The sequence below is a fragment of the Hypanus sabinus genome, chromosome 13 (assembly GCF_030144855.1).
Source record: "Hypanus sabinus isolate sHypSab1 chromosome 13, sHypSab1.hap1, whole genome shotgun sequence".
In the NCBI taxonomy this organism is placed as follows: domain Eukaryota; kingdom Metazoa; phylum Chordata; class Chondrichthyes; order Myliobatiformes; family Dasyatidae; genus Hypanus; species Hypanus sabinus.
The window spans coordinates 19,372,603-19,392,513 of NC_082718.1; the positions used below are offsets into that span (position 1 = coordinate 19,372,603).

The window sequence follows — 19,911 nt, forward strand, 5'->3', positions numbered from 1 at the left end:
CCAAGAACGGCGAATACCACAACATCAACCCAAGCTACTGATGTTCACCACCGTGCTGTACTTTCTCAGGGCTTCACTCCACAAGACGACGCCTACTGCTCAGTGTCCAGGTCTGCTGAAAAATCATGGTGGAGCATGGTCCATGGGAGTAGAGGCTGTCTACTGACAGAAAGGCTGAGCGATTCTAGCTCCCAGTGGCAGTGGAAGAGATCAGCTTCATTAGTAAGCAGACTGTCAAGAGGCCACTATTTAATAGATCAGACAAATTATTATTTTATGACCTTTGTTTCTGGTCACCCCAACAGCTTAACTCCTAAATCCATTTATATATGCAAGGAGCATTATTCCTTCAGATAAATATTTCAAAACCAGTTTAAAAATAAGTTTTATAGATTTTTAGATTTATTTAAAAATTATGTTTATGATATTTCAACATCTAGTGTATCTTTCTAATATAGTTCCCATTCCCAAAATATGCAAAGTATTCACTAAAAATGTTCCTTTCACCTCCTGGTTTTACTGTGTGGGTTTATCTGCTCATGCTACTTGGGGTTATTATTGCCGCTGGATGCCAGCGATCTCCTAAATCTCATGTTTGACAGCAACAGATGTCGGCAGAGGTTGCAGCCAGATCAGGGTCTTCTTTGGAACGTTGTGGGCAGAATTCCTCGAGGTCACTAACAACAGCTTCACCATGGGTTCGTTATTCTAGCCATATAATTACAATTATATGAAATATAACATGATTACAGCTGTGATTAATCTGATTTATATCTTGTAACATGTAGGGGGAGAGATATTATTATAATTTGGTGTATCTCAATAGCCTTTATAGTTCTAATCTATGTCTAGGGTTAATCCCAAGTTGTTCAATAAAATCAGACGAAAGGCCCAAGCAAAGCATGAGTCTCTCCATCCCAGATGTACATTGTCAGCATTTCTTACTTCCATTTGAATTGCAATGTTTGTTATCTTTGGAAGCTTTGAGTTTCATGAGTATCTGAATTTTTCTGGGCCAGGAATGCAGCACAGGTCCAGATCTACTGATGCTCTTCATAAAAGCTTCAACTGGTTTGGAATGGATTGGATTATGTAGATGGCTTGCAAAGTGTAGTTATCCATTAAAAAAGTTAGAGACCTTCATGAAGATTTTGGGTATCCATGGGTTAATTTAAATGGACGCTGAAGTCAAATAAACTTCGAACCTAGACTCAATGAATCGAATATAAATTGAGCATCAAGTCATATTCAGGCTGGTGATTCAATGGTCTTAATCCTCAATAACTTTAGCACATACTCTAGCATATTAAAGTAATCGTTCATTTCTTTTAAGAGACCTCTTTTGTTGGTAATGGAGTTAAAGGGAGCAAGGACATTCACTGTACTCTTCTAAACTCTCTACCTCCATTATATTTGTTCCAGTGGTGAGGAGTAGCACCTCACCTTCCATTTCTATAAGACCGAGGAGTAATGAGTTGCCTTCCATTTCTCTAAGACTGAGGAGTAGCGCCTCATCTTTCCTCCGTTTGTTGTGCAGCCTTTGGGACCCACTTCAACTTCAGCAGTTTCATGGGACCTGCCGCCTCCCTGTCAGAATTAGTCAATTTCTGTAACTTACCAATTTGCAATATTAACTCAGTATCTCTCTGTCCGCACACGCTGTCTGGTCTGCTGAGACTTTCTAGCACTCTCCTTTGGTTTCAAATTTTTGTAACAAGCTTGTTCTCTCTTTAATTTCCTTCCTTAATTCATCAGTCTGACAGCTTTATGAATGGAGAACTCTGGCCTCGTCTAATCAGAGATATTTTTTGCCCTATCCATCCTAACACCCCTGTCCCTACAACTTGAAAGTAAATTGTTCTCTTACTTTTTCAGTTCTGACAAAGGGTCATTACCTGAAACATTAACTGTCTCCCTTTCCACAAATGCTGCCTGACCAGCTGAGTGATCCCAGGATTTTCTGTATTTATTCAGATTCCAGACTTCTATAGTTTGTTGAATTTTATTTTCCTTGAACAGTGCATTCAGCACATAAATCATCTCCTCACCAGGAAGTCATTCCAGGTCTACTCTTCAGTCACTTCAGTTGAAGAACTGAAGTCACTTATTCCCACTCACTAAATCTCTGTTTCAGCCCATTTGCTAACTATGATGGTAGCAGTTGGTTAAACAGGACAGAACATAAGTGGAAGTGTTAGTGACTGCATGCTGAGCGTGCAAGCCTACTTAGAACGTTATTAGTTTGAAAATAGGAGCCCACTGTCTTGGGCTTGGAAAAGTGCAGAAAGTGTTTGCTGAGCAACTGGGAACCTGACCTTTTGAACCATTTGGACTCGATCATATTAGCAGTGACCACTTAGCTCTCATGATTAAACTCTCGAGGATATCAAATGCAACTCTTTGTTCACATTCAAATGAAACAAATTATGTATGGCTACAGGAAGGATATCACGTGCATTTCCATGTGTACATCTAATAGGCTCCAGATGAGCACATACCTGACTCTACAGTCTATTCCCATTTGGTGCCGCCACCCAATCATGTCCCTCTGTTAGATCCCTGACGAAAGGATATTTGCTTTGGAAAATATATCTAAACAAAGCATAAAATCTACACCATATTTTGGCCAAAAAATCAGACTGATATCAGACCGATGTCAGTCTGCACTTGTAGCTGGCTATGTAACTATAAATAGATTTATATTAGTAAATTATATCAGGATGGTTATTTGCATTATCTATAATCAAGCATCAATATGGACACATAGCAAAGAAAATGGCCTTATGTTATAAATTAACTTGCAGAGTATTTACAGAAACAGTCAGGTCAATGCTGTCTCTGTACTTCACACACTTCCTGCCATTTGTTTTTACCTAACCCCTTCAATGAATCCTCTGCTCCTTCCTCCCTCATTGACCTCAACTATTCTTTCTGGTGGTAATGCACACAAAGTGCTGGGGGATCTCAGCAAGCCAGGCATCTATGAAGAAGAGTGTTTCGGGCCAAGACCCTTTGGCAGGAAGCTGCCTGGCACTGCAGGTCCCCCAGCATTTTGCGCGTGTTGCTTGGATTTCCAGCATCAGCAGATATTCACTTCTTTGTGGTGGTGGCTTTGATAGTGTAACCACTCTGAGTGGAAGGGTTTCTCCTCAACTACTTATGGAATTATTTGTGACACTTCTGATGTTTACAGCTCTTAGCTCTGGTCTGCCCTGCCAGTTAAGACATCAAGGTAGACTGCTTTCCTCAAAATTTCAATATCCTTATTCTATTAAACCCAGCCAGCCACATGTACCAAGGAGAATAAGTAACCTGTCAGCTGAATTTTACCCCAGTGAGGAAAGCTACTAAATGAGGATGAACACATGGCTACCTATAGAGATTAAGGAGGGTGTTAATTTGAAAGAGAAACTACTTAAGGCAGTAAAACTAGACACAAGGACTGAGAGAAATTCAGGATCCAGCAAAGGAGGACAGAAAATGTGAACATGGAAATGAATATGAGGACAAACCAGCAAGAAATATCAAGTGTAAAATAAGATTTTTTTCACAACCGTAAAAAAGAAGTTCACTGAATATCAGTCCTGTAAAGATTGAATGTGAGGAGACCATTATGGTGAGAATACATGGACTCAGTTAAACTTTTTGCATCTGATTTAATGGTGGTGGATGGTTTCCATTAATACTAAATAATACTGGCATGAAAACAAATAGCAACACTATCACTAGGGAGATAGCATGAGACAAACAAAGGTTGATCAGTCCCTAGGCTTAAATGGCTTGCAACCTGAGATCCCAAAAGAAATGTCTGCCATCATAATGGGTGCACTTATTTGTCCCAAACAAATGGCTGCCCAGGTTAACTGATGACTCAAGCAGCTAGAATCCTTTACATTAATAACCAGGAGAAAGGAAAGGAATCTTGCAAAATTCCTCAGGCACTGGTGAAGAATGAGAGAGGTGGGAAAGTGACAGAATGCCCCCCCCACTCAAAAAACAACTGAGGGAAAAGGCAGGTAAATGGAGGACAATAGCCTAACATTCATTGTTGGACAGATGTTATAATCAATTATTAAGGAAGTAATAGCAGCATCATCAAGTAGGGTTACATGTCTTCATGCAGAGGAATACACTGCAGCTGCCCGAAGAGTTCTTCACCAGAGTGGATGGAGAGGAAGTTTAGTCTTTGGACTTCCAGAAGGTGCGTCACAACAGGTTAAGTCACAAGAGGACAGCCCATGATGTTGGAGGCAATTCTTTGGTGTGGATAGAGGATTGGCTGATAGATGGGAGGCAGAGAGTAGGGATCAGAGCAATTTATAAGTAGAAGACTACCACAAGGATCAATACTGGATGCAATGGTTTTCAATATACACTGTGGATTCCGGTTAATTTGGACTCATCAGGACCAGTACAGTTTGGCTTGATTAAGCGGCTGCCCCAATTAGCTGAAGTTTCAAAGAAATAGTTCAAAAGACAAATTTACCATTTAACTGAGTAACAATTTGCATATAGAACAAATTAGAACACTGCCAATACTGCTACAGTAGGATAAAACAGTGTATTGATTCATAATAGATACTGAGAAAGGAATTCATCTGGTGTACACTGCCACGTTCTTTTGAGTGAACAAAATCAGTGCAGACACCTGGTGCAGATGTGGACTGCCTTCATACAACGTTTCTGATGACTGCATTCTCCACATCTTAATTTTCATTATAACATTCAAGATGATTGTCGATATCTTCAAATTCTTTGTGGTTCCTAACTTGCTGAAGTAGTGAAATAGTTTCATTTTCACTCCCAGCCGTTTCTTTCATCTCCAAGCTTGAATGCTTGAACCCACAGTGAGCAAAACAGTTCTGAATTGCTTTACTGCTTATTTCCTGCCAAAGATCAGTGACAAAAATCACTGCTTTTTGATCACAAACACATGCAACTGAAGCTATTTAAAAACTGTTCACTCTAAGCACTGTGTAGTGTCTAACTGCCACACAATTGCACATGACTAACGCTAGTTAGAAACCGTTTAGCAGCAGTCTTCTATCCTAATTAGGTGGCACAGTGTCCCTGATAGACTGTTACTCTCTTGATTCATTTTTTGTTCTTTAAGAGTTGTCCCAAATAGACAGCTGCCCAGATTAACCAGTGGCTCAAGTAACTGGAATCCATTGCATTAATAACCAGGGCATAGAAAGGGAATGTATTGAAGCCGAAGTTTGTGATGGCACAAAAATATTGGGAAGGCAAAGTGAGCGAAAGATACAAAAATTTACAAATATATTGGTAGGTTAAATAGTGAGAGAAAGGAAAAACAAAGTATTATTTAAAAGGAAAAATCTGCAGAAATCTTCAAAACATAGGGATCTGAGGCTCCTTGTGCACGAAATACAGAAAGATATCACAGTGGTAGAGGAGGTAATAAGGGAGGCAAGTGGACTGTTGATCTTTATTTTAAGGAAGATGAAGTAAAAAATCAGTAATCATAAGCAGCTGTACTAGAGAACCAACACCTAGAATACTGTCAACAGTTTCGGTTCCTCTATGTAAGGAAGGATGAAAAGGAACCAATTCATAAAAAGTTAATTTGGATGACCAAGGGTATGGAGAACAAATAAGTGGAGAGATAATCTTGCAAGGGACATTATTCATTGGAATTTAGAAGAAAGAAAGGCATGCTGTTGAAATAGAAAATATGCTTAGGCGGCTAGAGGGAGAATTGCTGAGAGGATTCTATTATGCTTCTATTTGAGAATGAAATGACCAAAGATTGTTTCACCTATCACCTTGTGTTTCTTCCTCCCCTCCCCCCACCTTCTAACTTTGACTTCTCATCTTTTTTTCTCCAGTCCTGTTGAAGGGCCTTGGCCTGAAATGTCGACTGTACTCTTTCCCACAGATGCTGCCTGGCCTGCTGAGTTCCTCCAGCATTTTATGTGTTGCTTGGATTTCCAGCATCTGCAGATTTTCTTTCACTTAAGATTGTTTTATTCCATTTGTTGTGAGTCTTTGGAATTTCTTGTCTCGCAGAAGAGTCCTTGTACATATTTAAAGCTGAAATAGTTTTTCTCAACATGGTTGGAACCAATGTTTATGGGGAAAGAGCAGGAAAGTGGACCACACTACCTTCAATCCCCCCAATTCTGCTACTCAGCTTCACACCAGGGGCATTTATCAGAGAATAATGAACTGTCTGACTGAACTATTTGGGTACAATGGAGGAAGATGGTGCACCTGGACGTCACGGGGAGAAAATAAAAATTCCACGTTGACACCATCAGACTTCAGAATCTCTCACTGGGTTGTTCTAATGGCTGCATCACTGGTGACATGATGTGTGTTTTCATTACTCAACAATACTACAATAATACAGTGACAGTATTGCAATGGTGAGCTTTTATCTGCAGCTTTCCAGTATCGTGCTACATGAAATGGTGCAAGTGGACTTTAAAAACTTCTGGCAAGAAACTGCTCCTCTTTAGAGCTATGGTAAAATAACTTTACATATTGCATTTAGAGTAAATACTCTAAAACCATTCTGTATCTGTTGTTTCTGCCACATTAATTCACACTTTAATATATGTTTTAATGACTAGATGAGTTGAATCTTTTGCATTCCTTGTCAACTGCAGAACTTACTCTCTCTACAAGAGGAAGTTTTCTGGACAAGAAAAGGAGGAAACTTGCATTGGGTTAAGGAGGTTGGGATCAAGTGAATCCCTTGATGATGATAAAAATATTAAAAGTAGTTTCAAGATGGAAATCAGGAAGACAAAGAGAGGTATGAGGTGAATCTAGCAGGTGATGTTCTATGTTTAAAGTAAATTTTAATATCAAGGTACATATATGCCACCATAAACCATCCTGAGATTTATTTCCTTGCAAGCATTCACAGTAGATACAAAGAAACATCATAGAATCAGTGACAACCCTGCAGACATGACAAACAACCCAATTGCAAAAGACAACAAACTGTGCAAGTACCAAATGAACATAATAATAATAATCAACAAGCAATAAATATTGAGCATGAGACAAAGAGCCCTTGAAAGTGATTATGGGGACAGTTCAAGTGTTGTGAGGAGTGAAGTTGAATGAAGTCATCCTGATGGCTGAAGAGTACTAACTGTTCATGAACCTGGTAATTTGGGTCCTGAGGCAGCAGCAAGAAGAGAGCATGGCCTGAATTGGGGGTGGGGTCCTTGATGACGGATGCTGTTCTCCTTGTAGATGTGCTCAGTGCTGGTGAGGAATTTACCCATGATGGACTGGGCTGTATCCATTACTTCTTGTAGGCTTTTCTATTTAAGGGCATTGGTGTTTCCATTCCTGATAAGGTTAAGGAAAATCCCAAGAGGTTCTATAGAATAGGATAAAAGGATGGCTATGGAGAAAGTAGGTCCCCTTAGAGATCAGCTAGTCTGCCTATGTATTGAGCCAGGTGGGATTTTGAACAAATATTTCTCCTCAGTCTGTACTGAGCAGAATACTGTGGTTGCTTAGTAGATGTGGAAATCAATTGGAGTTATTTTGGAGGACATTCATATATTTAGAGAGGAGGCATTTGGAGCCATAGAGTGCATTAATGTAGATAAATCCCAAGGCATGACAGTCTGGAGGACTTTGAAATTTGTGGGAAGCTTGGGGAGATATATGTGGAAAACAGCAGCCAGGACATGGGATAAAAAAATTCAATGAAAAATAGAAAAGGCATGTACTAAGGGCAATGTTAAGATAGGATCTCAATATGCATGTAGATTGGGAAAATCAGGTTGGTGCTGGATCTCAAGAGAGGGAATTTGTAGAATTTTTAGAGCAACTTGAGGCTGCTCCCACAAAGGGAAAGATAATTCTGGATTGGCTGTTGTGTTATGAACCAGATTTGATTAGGGAGTTTAAGTTAAAGGAACATTTGGGAGGCAGTGATCCTAAAATGATAGAATTCACCCTGCAGTTTGAGAGGGAAGACGATAAAGTCAGATGTATCAGTGTTACAGTGGAGTAAGGGGAATTACAGAGGCATGAGAGAGGAGCTGGCCAAAGTTGATTGGAATATGACACTAGGAAGTATGATGGTTGAACAGTAATAGCTGGTGTTTCAGGGAGCATTCGGAAGGCATAGGATAGATGCATCCCAAAGATAAAGAGGGATTCTAAAGGGAAGATGAAACAACCATGGGTGACAAGGGAGGTCAAACCATAAAACTAAAGAGGTGGCATATAATATAGCAAAAATTTATGGGAAGTTAGAGAATTGGGAAGCTTTTGAATACCAATAGAAACAACTAAAAAAATAAGGAAAGAAAAGATGAATTATGAGGTAAGATAGCCAAAATACCCAAGAGGATACCAGAAGTGTTTTCAGATATATTGAGTAAGAGAGGTGAGAGTAGATTTTGGACTGCTGGAAAATCACTTTGGAGGGGTAGTAATGGGAGACAAAAAAATAGCAGATGAACTTAATAAGTATTTTGCATCAGTCTTCACTATGGAAGACACTTGCAATATGCCAGAAATTCAACAGTATCAGGGGGCAGAAGTGAGTGCAATTACATTTATTTAGGAGAAGGTGCTTGGGAAGCTGTAATGTCAGAAGGTAGACAAGTCACCTGATCCAGTTGGACTTCACCCCAGGGTTCTGAAAGAGGAGTCTGAAGAGATTGTGGAGGCATTAGTAATGATCTTTCAAGAATCATTAGATTCTGGAATGATTCTGGCTACTTAACAAGATAAAAACCCATGGTATTACAGGAAAGATACTAGGATGGCTAGAAGATTAGTTGATTAGCAGGAGGCAAAGAGTTGAAATAAACAGAACCTATTCTGGTTGGCTGCTGGTGACAAGTGGTGATCTGTATTGGGACCATTTGTTTTCATGTTATATGTCAATGATTTGGAAGATGGAATTGATGCTTTGTGCCAAGTTTGCAGATGATACAAAGATAGGTGGAGGAGCTGGTAGTGTTGAGGAACCAGGGAGGCTGCAGAAGGACATAGACAGATTAGGAGAATGGATAAAGAAGTGGAAGATGGAATGTCACGTAGGGAAGTGTATGGTCATGCACTTTGGTAGAAGGAATAAATGCATTGACTATTTTCATAATTCAGAAGTGCAAAGAGTCTTGAAAGTCTCTAAAAGTTAACTTGCTGGATGAGTAGGTAGTAAGGAAGGCAAATGCAATATTAACATTTATTTTGAGAAGACTGGAGTATAAGAGCAAAGATATAAGAAGAGTCTTTATAAAGCACTGGTCAAACCACACTTGGAGTATTGTGAACAGTTCTGGGACCCTTATCTAAGAAAAGATGTGCTGGTATTGGAGAGTGTCCACAGGAGGTTGATGAGAATGATTTCAGGAATGAAATGGTCAAAGACTTTTGGATGTGGTACTCAAGTACTGCTAAGGAACAGTCATCCTGATGCAGAAAATGAACTCTAAATGAAGAATAGAACTACTGTGCACACAGTTTCCTGACACTATGGGGAGCACTGGGAATGACTCAGCGAGTGCAGCAGTCAAATCCCAGCTCTCACAGTGCAGGATAGAGGTCCTGATTGAGAAACTTAGGGATGGAGGGGTGTCTTCTGGAGAACCAATGCTGCAAATATGGGAATAGATCAAAACGGTCACAAGCTGGAGTATTGATCTCAGGATACATTTCCAGTGCGCAACAGTTCTCCCAAGCAATCGTTCCTCCGTTGAAAATGGCTTTCATCTTTATTTGGTGTGTGAAATTTGCTTTAGTAAAATATCCCATGGTCAACAAAAGAGCTGTAAATTTGGGATATTTCACTTTATGATGGATTTCTCTCTTAGAGATACAATGGGAAGTAAGCTGCCCGTTCACCTCTGCAGAAGCTGCAGTGTTTTTGTAAACTGTCCGTGGGAGGTTGCTTATGTCAGGAAAGTGGACTGACCATAGTACTCACACAGGGAGATGAGTGTGGGGGCAACAGTGCCCTGACTTCATGAGAAAAGCCCACGCTAAGATATTGCCCCATTCCCTCCTGCTACAGGATGCCCCATGCAACTGCAGTCAAATGACCGTCAGGGCCACAGATCGAAGAATGGGACTGAGAATCTGCGACCCGCTATGAACTCAGCAAGGAACCACAGTTAACAATAATGCAGGGGGAGGAGCCATTTTTATATCTGAGAAAGAACACATCTACTTTCCAACTTTCAGCATATTTTACCGATTGTTTTAGCCAAAATGAGAAACAAAACATGTAGGGTGTAAGCATTTGATCCAAATGCTTGTTTTATACATGTTGGTGACATCATGGCATGAATGAAATACAGTGAGGAGATGATTCCCGTATCTAGGTAAACTAGCACGGGAAGTACAGGGTTCAATATCCTGGCAACTGTCTCACTTTTCATTTAGCATCATGACAAGCATCATAAAACAGCACATTGTAAGAACGTAAGTAACTGTTTAGAGATTTACAATCATCAAACTGCATTCTTTCTGAACATGACAGCACAGCATCAGCAGGACTCAGCTGGGGAGCAGCCAGGATTGGCTCCGTGAGGTCACACCCTACGAGGAGAAGACCGATGAAGATGGACTTCTCGAAGGGATGTGCAAAACATTGAACATTATAAGTGTCTGAGCCGAAAAGAGATTGTTTTTTAAACAAACTATCACAAGTAAATATTTTATATCAAACATAGTATGTTAGTTTCTTCACTATTTCTTATTTTTATTGCTGCTGTCTATTTGATGACTTCTAACTTGAGGCATATTGCATATCTTTGAAGCTGTAGGACTAACTACTGGTAAATATCAAGAAAAATATTCACAGAACCATTATACTGTTGAGCAGAAGGAACCCATTCATCCCTGCAAGTCTATACCAGCTCCTGGTAGAGCAATCACCTTGCTCGTGATTCTGCATGCTATTCTCTTTTAAAAGCACTGATAGATTTTGTTTCCTTCACTCTTTTAAGTAATTAAGTAAAAAAAAAATCACCTGTGAGAGAGTAAATTGTGTAAAGGAGATAAATCGAATATTTATTCAAGGTAATTGAATCTGAGGAACCCAATGCTACACACCACAACCATCTATACAAATGTGCTCTTGAGTCATTATCACTTCCCATAGTGATTCCAGACATCATAGAATAAGACAATCCCAGTGCATTACATTGGCCCATAGTACTTCTACTCTTCTCTTAGTGTTAGGCACCTGTCTTCTGTTTGTTGACTTCAAATATGTTTCAATGAAAGAAAACTCTCTTTTACTCCCCTGTTGCTTCAGCTGTAATGATGCTGAAAGCTAATTTTAGACAGCCATTGGTGCCAGATCAATTCATGGTCAGGGAGTGGGGAGAAAAAGATATTTTAGAAGTTTGGGACACCATACGAGACCGATAAACGGAGAGTTTCTACAACTACAACTAAGTTATTTTTGGTTTATAAATCTTCAGGCAGCCTTTACTTTTCAAACAAAAATAGAACAAATTAGAAGCACAAGTGGACCAGCCAACCTTTAGATGGAAAACAGGGAGCTAGAGTTTCAGCTTCAGTCAATAAAAAATCAGGAACAATTAAAATATGAAATGATGAAGAATGAGTTGAAGTGGGAGGGCACAGAAAATGTAAAACAAACAGGCTGAGGTGGTGAGGTGGAAAACTATGATTGGGATTGATTCTTAAACCAGCAAGAGATTGGAATAGAATATGTCAGTTAGCCCACACCAAACAATGATGTCAGAACCAGAATCAGGCCACATGTATGGATAGAAATGGACAGCTGATGTTTTGGGACCTGATCCTAGTCTGGACTACTAACACAGCTGGTAGAGTATGAGACTCTTAATCTCAGGGTTGTGGTTTCAAGCCCCACATTGGGCACAACGTTCTTTAGCTTTAGGAAACCAATTTCAACTGTTTATCAAAGTCTCTGAGGAGAGAAAGGCTATTGGGGCAGAGGTGCAGGTGAAAGGGGAGAGAGGGCAGGGCTCAGGAGGTGTTATGCAGCCTTGTGGCAAAACTGAAGCCTCACAATGCATGGGAATTCTGCATCCACAAAGGTCAGCATTGCTGTGGGATCAGCTGGGGTACGTGTCCTGAGTGGGTTGAATGCCCACCATTTCAAGAGTGCGGGCGGAATCTCACCACTAAAATTGCAGGAATATGGAAATCCACTGACTTCCTTTGGAATGAATCTTCGTGAATGTTCCACTGTCAGATGCTGCACCAGTTACTGCCAGTGGTGGTAGCTGGTTGCTGTGCTGGCTTTTTAACTTCAAGGCCAACTAGGGCCCATGGCATTCCACCCTCTTGTGCTATACTTGTCTGCAGACTAATAACTTAGTCATTTAGCACAGCATGGGGCAAAGAGAGACTAAACCAAGTTTCAGATGACTGGGTGATGACTTATAATTTCCCCAGTCCCCACCCACTACAGTTCTCTATTCTTTACTAGCCATAGAGCTACTTAAAATGAACCAACATTTCTTCCAAGGCAGCAATACTATTCCAGGTCAAGGTTGATGTACTGAATGTTTTTCAAGTGAAAGATAAAACAAATGACAAGTGTCCTTTTGCTTAAAAAACACTCAATTCACAGTTTGTTCTACCACTCTTGAAGACTCAGTGTGAATGATAGTGCCAATATTTCTGCTTTTGCTGGAAGGTTGAAGAGCATAGATTTTCTCCAGGCTTCATGATCTGTAAGTGTGCAGCTATGATTTTCACCAATGGTGAAGAAAAACTCCAGTTTTAAGTTCAGTGCAACGTTTGTTGGTTATCTTGATGTTAGAGAGAACATGTCAGTGGAGAGAACATCCAATAGCCAGTATCTAATAACCAATATTGGGGGCAGAAATCCATTCTCATTCACAATCTAATTCTTCAATGTTATAGGATATGTGTTTCAGTCTTTGCTTCAGAAAATGATTTCATTGACTTCAAAGGAGCTGAGTTTCTGAGATGGAGGTCAGTATGACAAAGGGTTAATCTCCTCTCCATAAAAACAGATAAGACAATAATCCAAATCAGAAACAAAGTCAACTAAAATCTGAGATCGGGGCAAACTCTCTTTATAAACTTAGTAGTTATATAGTAATATTTTATTTTAAGTTGTCAGTCAATTATTATAGAAGTAGCTTCAAACCTTCATGCATCACTTGTTTTTCATAACTACAAAAGCTGAATGAATGCAACCAAGTTCTTATTCTGAAGCTAATTTGGAATTGTAGGCTTCAGCTGAATGATAAGAGGTAACGACTTTTCACTAAACAAGCATATATCATTTAATCGAATAGTTTCAATAAATTCTGCCATCCATTGGCTGTCTTTTTCTTCTCACTGGTATCCCAATAGATGTATCCAGCATCATCCGTTAAAGGATATCTTTAACAGTCAGATTTGTTGCATCGATGGATTATGAATGAGCCTTCAGGTTCTCTGAGTGTAAGCGGCAAGGGGGGACACATTCCAAACAAAACAGCAGCCAAATTTTAAAAACGATGAGCAAGCTGGAAAGGAAGCTCTCCCCTCCTATGCACAGTCTCTGAACATTTTAGATTCCTGACATATGGAACGATCAGAGGTAAAACCTCAGTGAATCCAAAATGACATTGTTCTTCCAGAACACACAGTCATGTATTGTGGTCTACATATGCTTTTATTAAAGCTTGATGCAAAGCAGAGCAGCCTGTCAGACCCTTTTAGCGTTAGAATTATTCTGCCAAGATCACTGTCTTGCAGATAAAGTACATATGTTGAAAAAATAACAGGAAACACATTTTCTGTAGTGTTCTGTAATTCAAACACAATTAAGTGCAGCTGGTTAAATTTCTTTGGAAAGATTCTAGAGAGTAAAATGTTCCTTCTGAAACATTATAAAGGTTCCAGGATAAATATGCATGTAGACTTCAAAAATTTAGCCTACAATACTTCCACTCAACTTTTCATGGAGATATAGACCTTTCTTGCGTAGCAGATGCTGTTCAGAATCATTCCTAGCTAAACATTGTTCACTAAAAGCCAAAGTCGTTGGACTTCATAAGGTGTCTGGCCCCACTGCTGATCCTGTTGTATTTGTGCCAATAAATGCAAAGGAACCCTTGTTGTGTGGTGAACTGGTTTAGTAATTAAGAAAGGGCCCCTTACAGATTTTCATTTAAATTGTGATGCTGTGTTCCAAAGGCTACAAATAACTTCTGTTTCACTCCATAAGTTCGGATCAATTTACCTGATAAAAATCAAAGATTCATGCTGAGATCTTGCAGGAATGTTGCTTTAATTAAACATTGGATGAAGTTACTAAAATGTCAGGGAGGTAAACAAGACCTCACTCTTTGCTATGCGTGAATAAAAGTATAGGTTTTATAGCAGATGTTTTGTAAATTCTTAAGCTTACCAGCAGGTAAAAATCAATCTTACCATAAGTGATATTGAACAAATACTTTGTTAGATGTTTGATTACAGTAGCTTTTCATAGTAATTTTTATCCAAGAGATAAGTGAATGATGACCACCCTCAGAGCACAAACATACTCAAAATTTAACAGCGTTCTGCATTATATCCTGCTAAGTAGTTCCGAATTTCCCATGTATTTTGCAATAAATACCCCATTCTGTTGCTATAAAACATCATAAACAGTTGGATTTGATCTTGAATTTTGCTTCTGTGTAAATAGATGAGATATGACCATAGCAATTCATCAGTTTGCTGCAAACTTGTCCAGATTTTTCAATTTCCCACCAGACTAGGTTATTCAAGTGGCCCACTATTCAAACACCGGTGACAGCAAATGCTTGAACATAGATCCGATTTTTTTACATCATGGCATCTAAATATATTAGATTTAGTATATTATACTGTTGATGTTATTTTGAACATTAAAGAATACGACCCAGGGACTGCACTTTATTAATTCTACTTATTGAAGACAAGCACAAGAAAATCTGCAGGTGCTGGAAATCCGAGCATCACACACAATATGCTGGAGGAACTCAGCAGGCCAGGCAGCATCTATGGAAAAGAGTTAACGGCCTGAAACATCGAAAGTTTACTCTTCTGCTGCCTGGCCTGCTGAGTTCCTCCAGCATTTTGCAGCTGTTGCTACTTTTGAAGTGTTGTTTCATCGGGCTCAATACGTTGTCTGAAATGATCTGGAAGCTGAAGCAGATACTTTGCATCATTCCATGTAATATGCCCTGAGTCATCTCACAGTCTCCAGTTGACAATATCTCACTGTCTCAGAATCTATGATCTTTTTTTGACTGATATGAACAGACAGCTTAATGGGTCAAAACATTCAACAGGTGGCCAGCTCATACTGCCAACTTTATATGGTAAAATACCCTCAGAATATTTCATAGCAACGGTAAAACTGCATCAGATTTTACAAGCATATCGGTAATCTATAGTTGTACTGTGGAGAGCAATCTAACAGGCTGCATCACCGTCTGGTACGGGGGAGGGGGCTACTGCACAGGACTGAAAGAAGCTGCAGAGCGTTTTAAATCTAGTCAGCTCCATCTTGGGCACTCGCCTACAAAGTACCCAGGATATCTTCAGGGAGCGATGTCTCAGAAATGAAGCGTCCATTATTAAGGACCTCCAGCACCCAGGGCATGCCTTTTTCTCACTGTTACCATCAGGTAGGAGGTACAGAAGCCTGAAGGTCACACTCAGTGATTCAGGAACAGCTTCTTCCATTCTGATTCCTAAATAGGCATTGATCCTTTGGACATTACCTCACTTTTTTAATATACAATATTTCTGTTTTTTGCAGGTTTTTTTTGGTCTATTCAGTATACAAATACTGTGGTTGATTTACCTATTTATTTATTGTTATCATTATTTCTATTTTATTTATTATGTTTTTTTTCTCTTCTGTATTATGCATTGTGTTGAGCTGCTGCTGCTAAGGTAACAAATTTCACATCACATGCCGGTGACAATAAACCGGATTCTGATTCTGTCTCTGATAATCGCATTGCTGACAGAAGAACTCCAGCATCTACATGGAATTCACAGAAAACGAAGGTTACCTGATCCACACTCTGTTCACACCTTTACAATATTAGTGCTAAACCAGTATCTGGGCATGATACCTTGAACAGCACCAATCTGCAGGAGGGGATCAGTGACGCAACAGTTTCCTCCCACCTTGGATGCTGTTTGGCCCACCGAGTACCCACCAGTAGGTTATCAGTTGATCTGGTCATCCAGTGCCACTTCACTGACTGGCCAAAAAGAATCAACTCAGTGAGTCTGTTCTAAAACGGTTGTGGATCACCTATTCCGGTTGTCTAATGGCCAATTGCCTGAAAAAAAATTGGACAAAGCAACCCCGATGAAGGGGCTCAGCGTGAAACGCTGACTTGTATTCGTTTCCATAGATGGTGCCTGGCCGGCTGAGTTCCTTCAGCATTTTATTTGTGTTGCCTGGATTTCCACCACCAGCAGATTTTCTCTTGTTTCAGAAATCAATAACTTTCATTTGAGATTAAAATCCTGTGCCAGGAACTTCTGTGTGATATAATCTCCTCCTCTCCTTCTATTTTGCAGGAAAGATCTGAAGTTCATGTCCAAAGGAATTAATGACTCTGCTCTGCAGAGGTATCTCAATTTTAGACCAATTATTGTCATACCATTGATCACAGCTCATTATTTCCCAGAAGAACATGTTGTGGTTTGTCTTTTAAAACTTTGGAAATAATAAGTAGTTACAAAGGCGTAGCCAAGACTATGGCATTTTCTATTATATCCAAACAGTTCTTGAATAGGGAAGTTAAGGAGTGGGCAGAGGTAAGGTCTTTTCAACTTTCTTTCCTTACTTTCTACTATACACAATGCCACGTGTTGACTAGCCCAGTGCCACTATGGTCACAGATGAGTCAGTTCTCTGATGAGTGTTAAGAGCGATGAGTAGACCTGATGGACAATGGGGTGCAGAGTTAACCATTCCCCTCCTGAGAAACACGAACTATTACTGTTGCTATGCTGACCATGAGAAAGAGAGACAGAAAAACAGGTAAGAACATCAGTGACAGATAAGAGCGAGGGGGAAATTGCTGATTAACCATATTGTGACTCCTTTTTGAATTATTTACTGTTTTGCTGCAAGGACAATAGTTTGCTCATAAACATTCCTCAGTGGACTGAAGGAGTGGCCTGATTTTGGACATAGTCATTCAGGAGTGATGGATAGCTGAGTCCCAGTGAGTAGGGATAAAAGACAGATCTGGAGAGACACCCTCCAGACACGCCAGTGGACACTGATTGAGTGTTGGAAACCCACAGAAAGGTGGGGACTTCAAAGACCGAACCAGGAGGTCGGTCATTAAGGCTATCAGTGTTAAAGCAGGGCCGGTGGGGACTTGTGTGTGTGTCCACTCATGCCAGAGTGATGAGTCCACCACAGAAGAACGGTCTAGCAGAAGGACGGAGAGGTCATAACTGAATGACCACACCGATACGACGGATTAAGAAAGCAAAGGAAGGTTTGCCTGACTGTAGCTGTTACATCTCGCTTGCTCTCTCTCTCTCTCTCTCTCTCCAATGATTACAATACAACAACCATAACTACATCAGCACTCACGAACTGAACTGAACTCTATACTTTCCTATGACAACTTATTTACCCCTAGACATCGATAGAGCTTGTTTATTATTGATTATTATTATTCCTACACTTTTAGGTTTATTACTGCTAACTGGTTTTATATGTATATTTGCATTATTGATATGGTTTTGCTTATTTTTATTAATAAACACCTTTAGTATAGTACACCAGACTCCAATGGATACTTCTTTCTCTGGTGGTTAGACACCCAGTTACAGGGTATGTAACATGAGATACTTCTGCCAAAAAGAAACCCTGTGGTTGCTCAATTGTTCTGGAAGGCCAAAAATGGACCTATTTGAGCTACGGAATGGACAGGTGAATTAAACACATGGAGGGCTGATCATGGTGGTGTAAAGCAGGACGTGACACAGGCTGGGGATAGGCAGAGTAAAAAGCACCAAAACCTACCTTCACTAGAGCAGTCTGCAGTAGTTCCGTGAAAGCATTTGGATAGACCACTCAATCTTCAGTATAGCTTGGCAGTGCATGAATATCACTCTCATTTGTACTTAAAAATTACATCTAAGAAAAGGACGAGAAAAAAACATGGAATTGCAGTAAGCAGGAGGCTGAGGTATGATGCAAGTTGTTAGAGATTGTTTTTCACCAAGAATTTAATCTCCTATAAATGCCTACTTTTAAACACTGCTGATCTGACTGTTTTGGTTTTTCTTTGTTAACAGAAGCCCTCAATGTCTACCATTGCATGGACACTGCTACAGGTGACAGATGTTCAACACATTTCATAGGTTACTTGCAGACCCAAGAGTACCTTGTCAAATGTTTTTGTCAGCTTTTTAATTGAACTCTTATGTGCTTTAAATATAATGCAGTTATAAATACCAACTGAATGTAAAAAAGCGTGTGAATCATTAAATCAATCCAACCAATCATTCTTTTCCAATTAATAACGCATTCATTCAGCCCATTCACCTTTTGTATGTAGAACAGAAATGGAAGAAGTTACTTGTGATTGTATATGGAATTGGATTTGGTTTATCATTGTCACATGTACAGAGCTACAGTAAAAAACTTGCCTTCATTCTATTCATACGGATAAAATTATTGCACATTGCACTGATGGATAATAAGGTAAAATTATAACAAAATGAAGAATAAAGTGCTAACAGCGAGGGAGAAAGTGCAGTACAGATATACAGCAAGGTGCAAGATCATTATGAGATAGATTGTGAAGTCAAGAGCCCATCTTATCTTCTTAGGGAACCATTCAATAGACTTATAACAGCAGTTTAGAAGCAGTCCTTGAGCCTGGTGTTACTTACTTCTGCCTGAGGAAAGAGGGGAGAAGAGAGAATGTCCAGGGTGAGTGGGGTCTTTGATTCTGCTGGCTACGTTTCTGAGGAAGCAAGAAGTTGACAGAATCCATGGAGGGGAGGCTGATTTCCATGCTGTGCTGAGCTGTGTCCACAACTCTCTATAGTTTCTTGTGGTCACGCGCAAAGCAGTTTCCAAACCAATCCGTTATACATCAAGACAATGGTTCATTGATTAAAATTTGACAGGGGTCGATGAAGACATGCCACACTTCGTTTGCCTCCTGAGGAAAGAGAGGTGGTGGTGAGATTTCTTAGCCGTACCTGTTTGAACCAGGACAGGCCATTGGTGATTTTCACACCTGGGAACTTGAAATTCTCAGCCTTGAAGGGGATGGAAGATGCGAGCATTGGTTCAAATTCTTCAGCAATCTGTAAGTAACTCCTAAGAGCGACAACTGACTCATGGTTAGGTAGCTGGTGAGTATCTGTTCCTCAAAGTGCCCGAAGTGTAATAGTATAGAAGAACTAAGAATGATATTTTTTCCTTTGGTTATGACAGGGTTGGAGGCCCTATGACTCATTGAGTTTTTGCCAATTCTCAGAGCATTACATCAGTCGGATTCCTCTACTTATTTCCCCTCTAACACCCTCTAATTTCCCCTCCCAACTACCTACAGTGAAATAACTTACAGCATCCAATTAATCTACAAGCCAGCATGTCTTTGAGAAGTGGAAAGGAACTGGAACATTTTGGGGAAAGCCACAGGGTCATACGGTGGGTGTACAAACTCCATACTCAGCACCTGAGGTCAGGGTTTATGAGGCAATAATTTCTTTAAGGATGATGTATAGTCATGGTGGAAAGCAAATGGACAAGCATTTACCATTCTTCACCAGCTAATTCACCATGTGACATGGAAATAGAGACTGTAAAATGGTAAATAGGGGTACTTTTGCTCACTTCTAGATGATCCTCCTGGGTAGATGAGGCAAGGACAATTACTTTCTCAACAACTTTTGTCTCAAAACTTGTTGAGA

At 39.9% G+C, this 19,911-nt stretch overlaps 1 protein-coding gene across 1 annotated transcript in view; it reads right to left on the reverse strand.

Moving 5' to 3' along the window:
* The window catches only part of sema3c (sema domain, immunoglobulin domain (Ig), short basic domain, secreted, (semaphorin) 3C), a 143,071-nt gene extending 125,044 nt beyond the window's left edge, over positions 1–18,027 (reverse strand). The window contains exon 1 of the mRNA XM_059987262.1: positions 18,005–18,027. The gene's annotated coding sequence lies outside the window, so the exon portion shown is untranslated. The remainder of the gene's footprint in view (positions 1–18,004) is intronic.
* Positions 18,028–19,911: the final 1,884 nt, after the last annotated feature.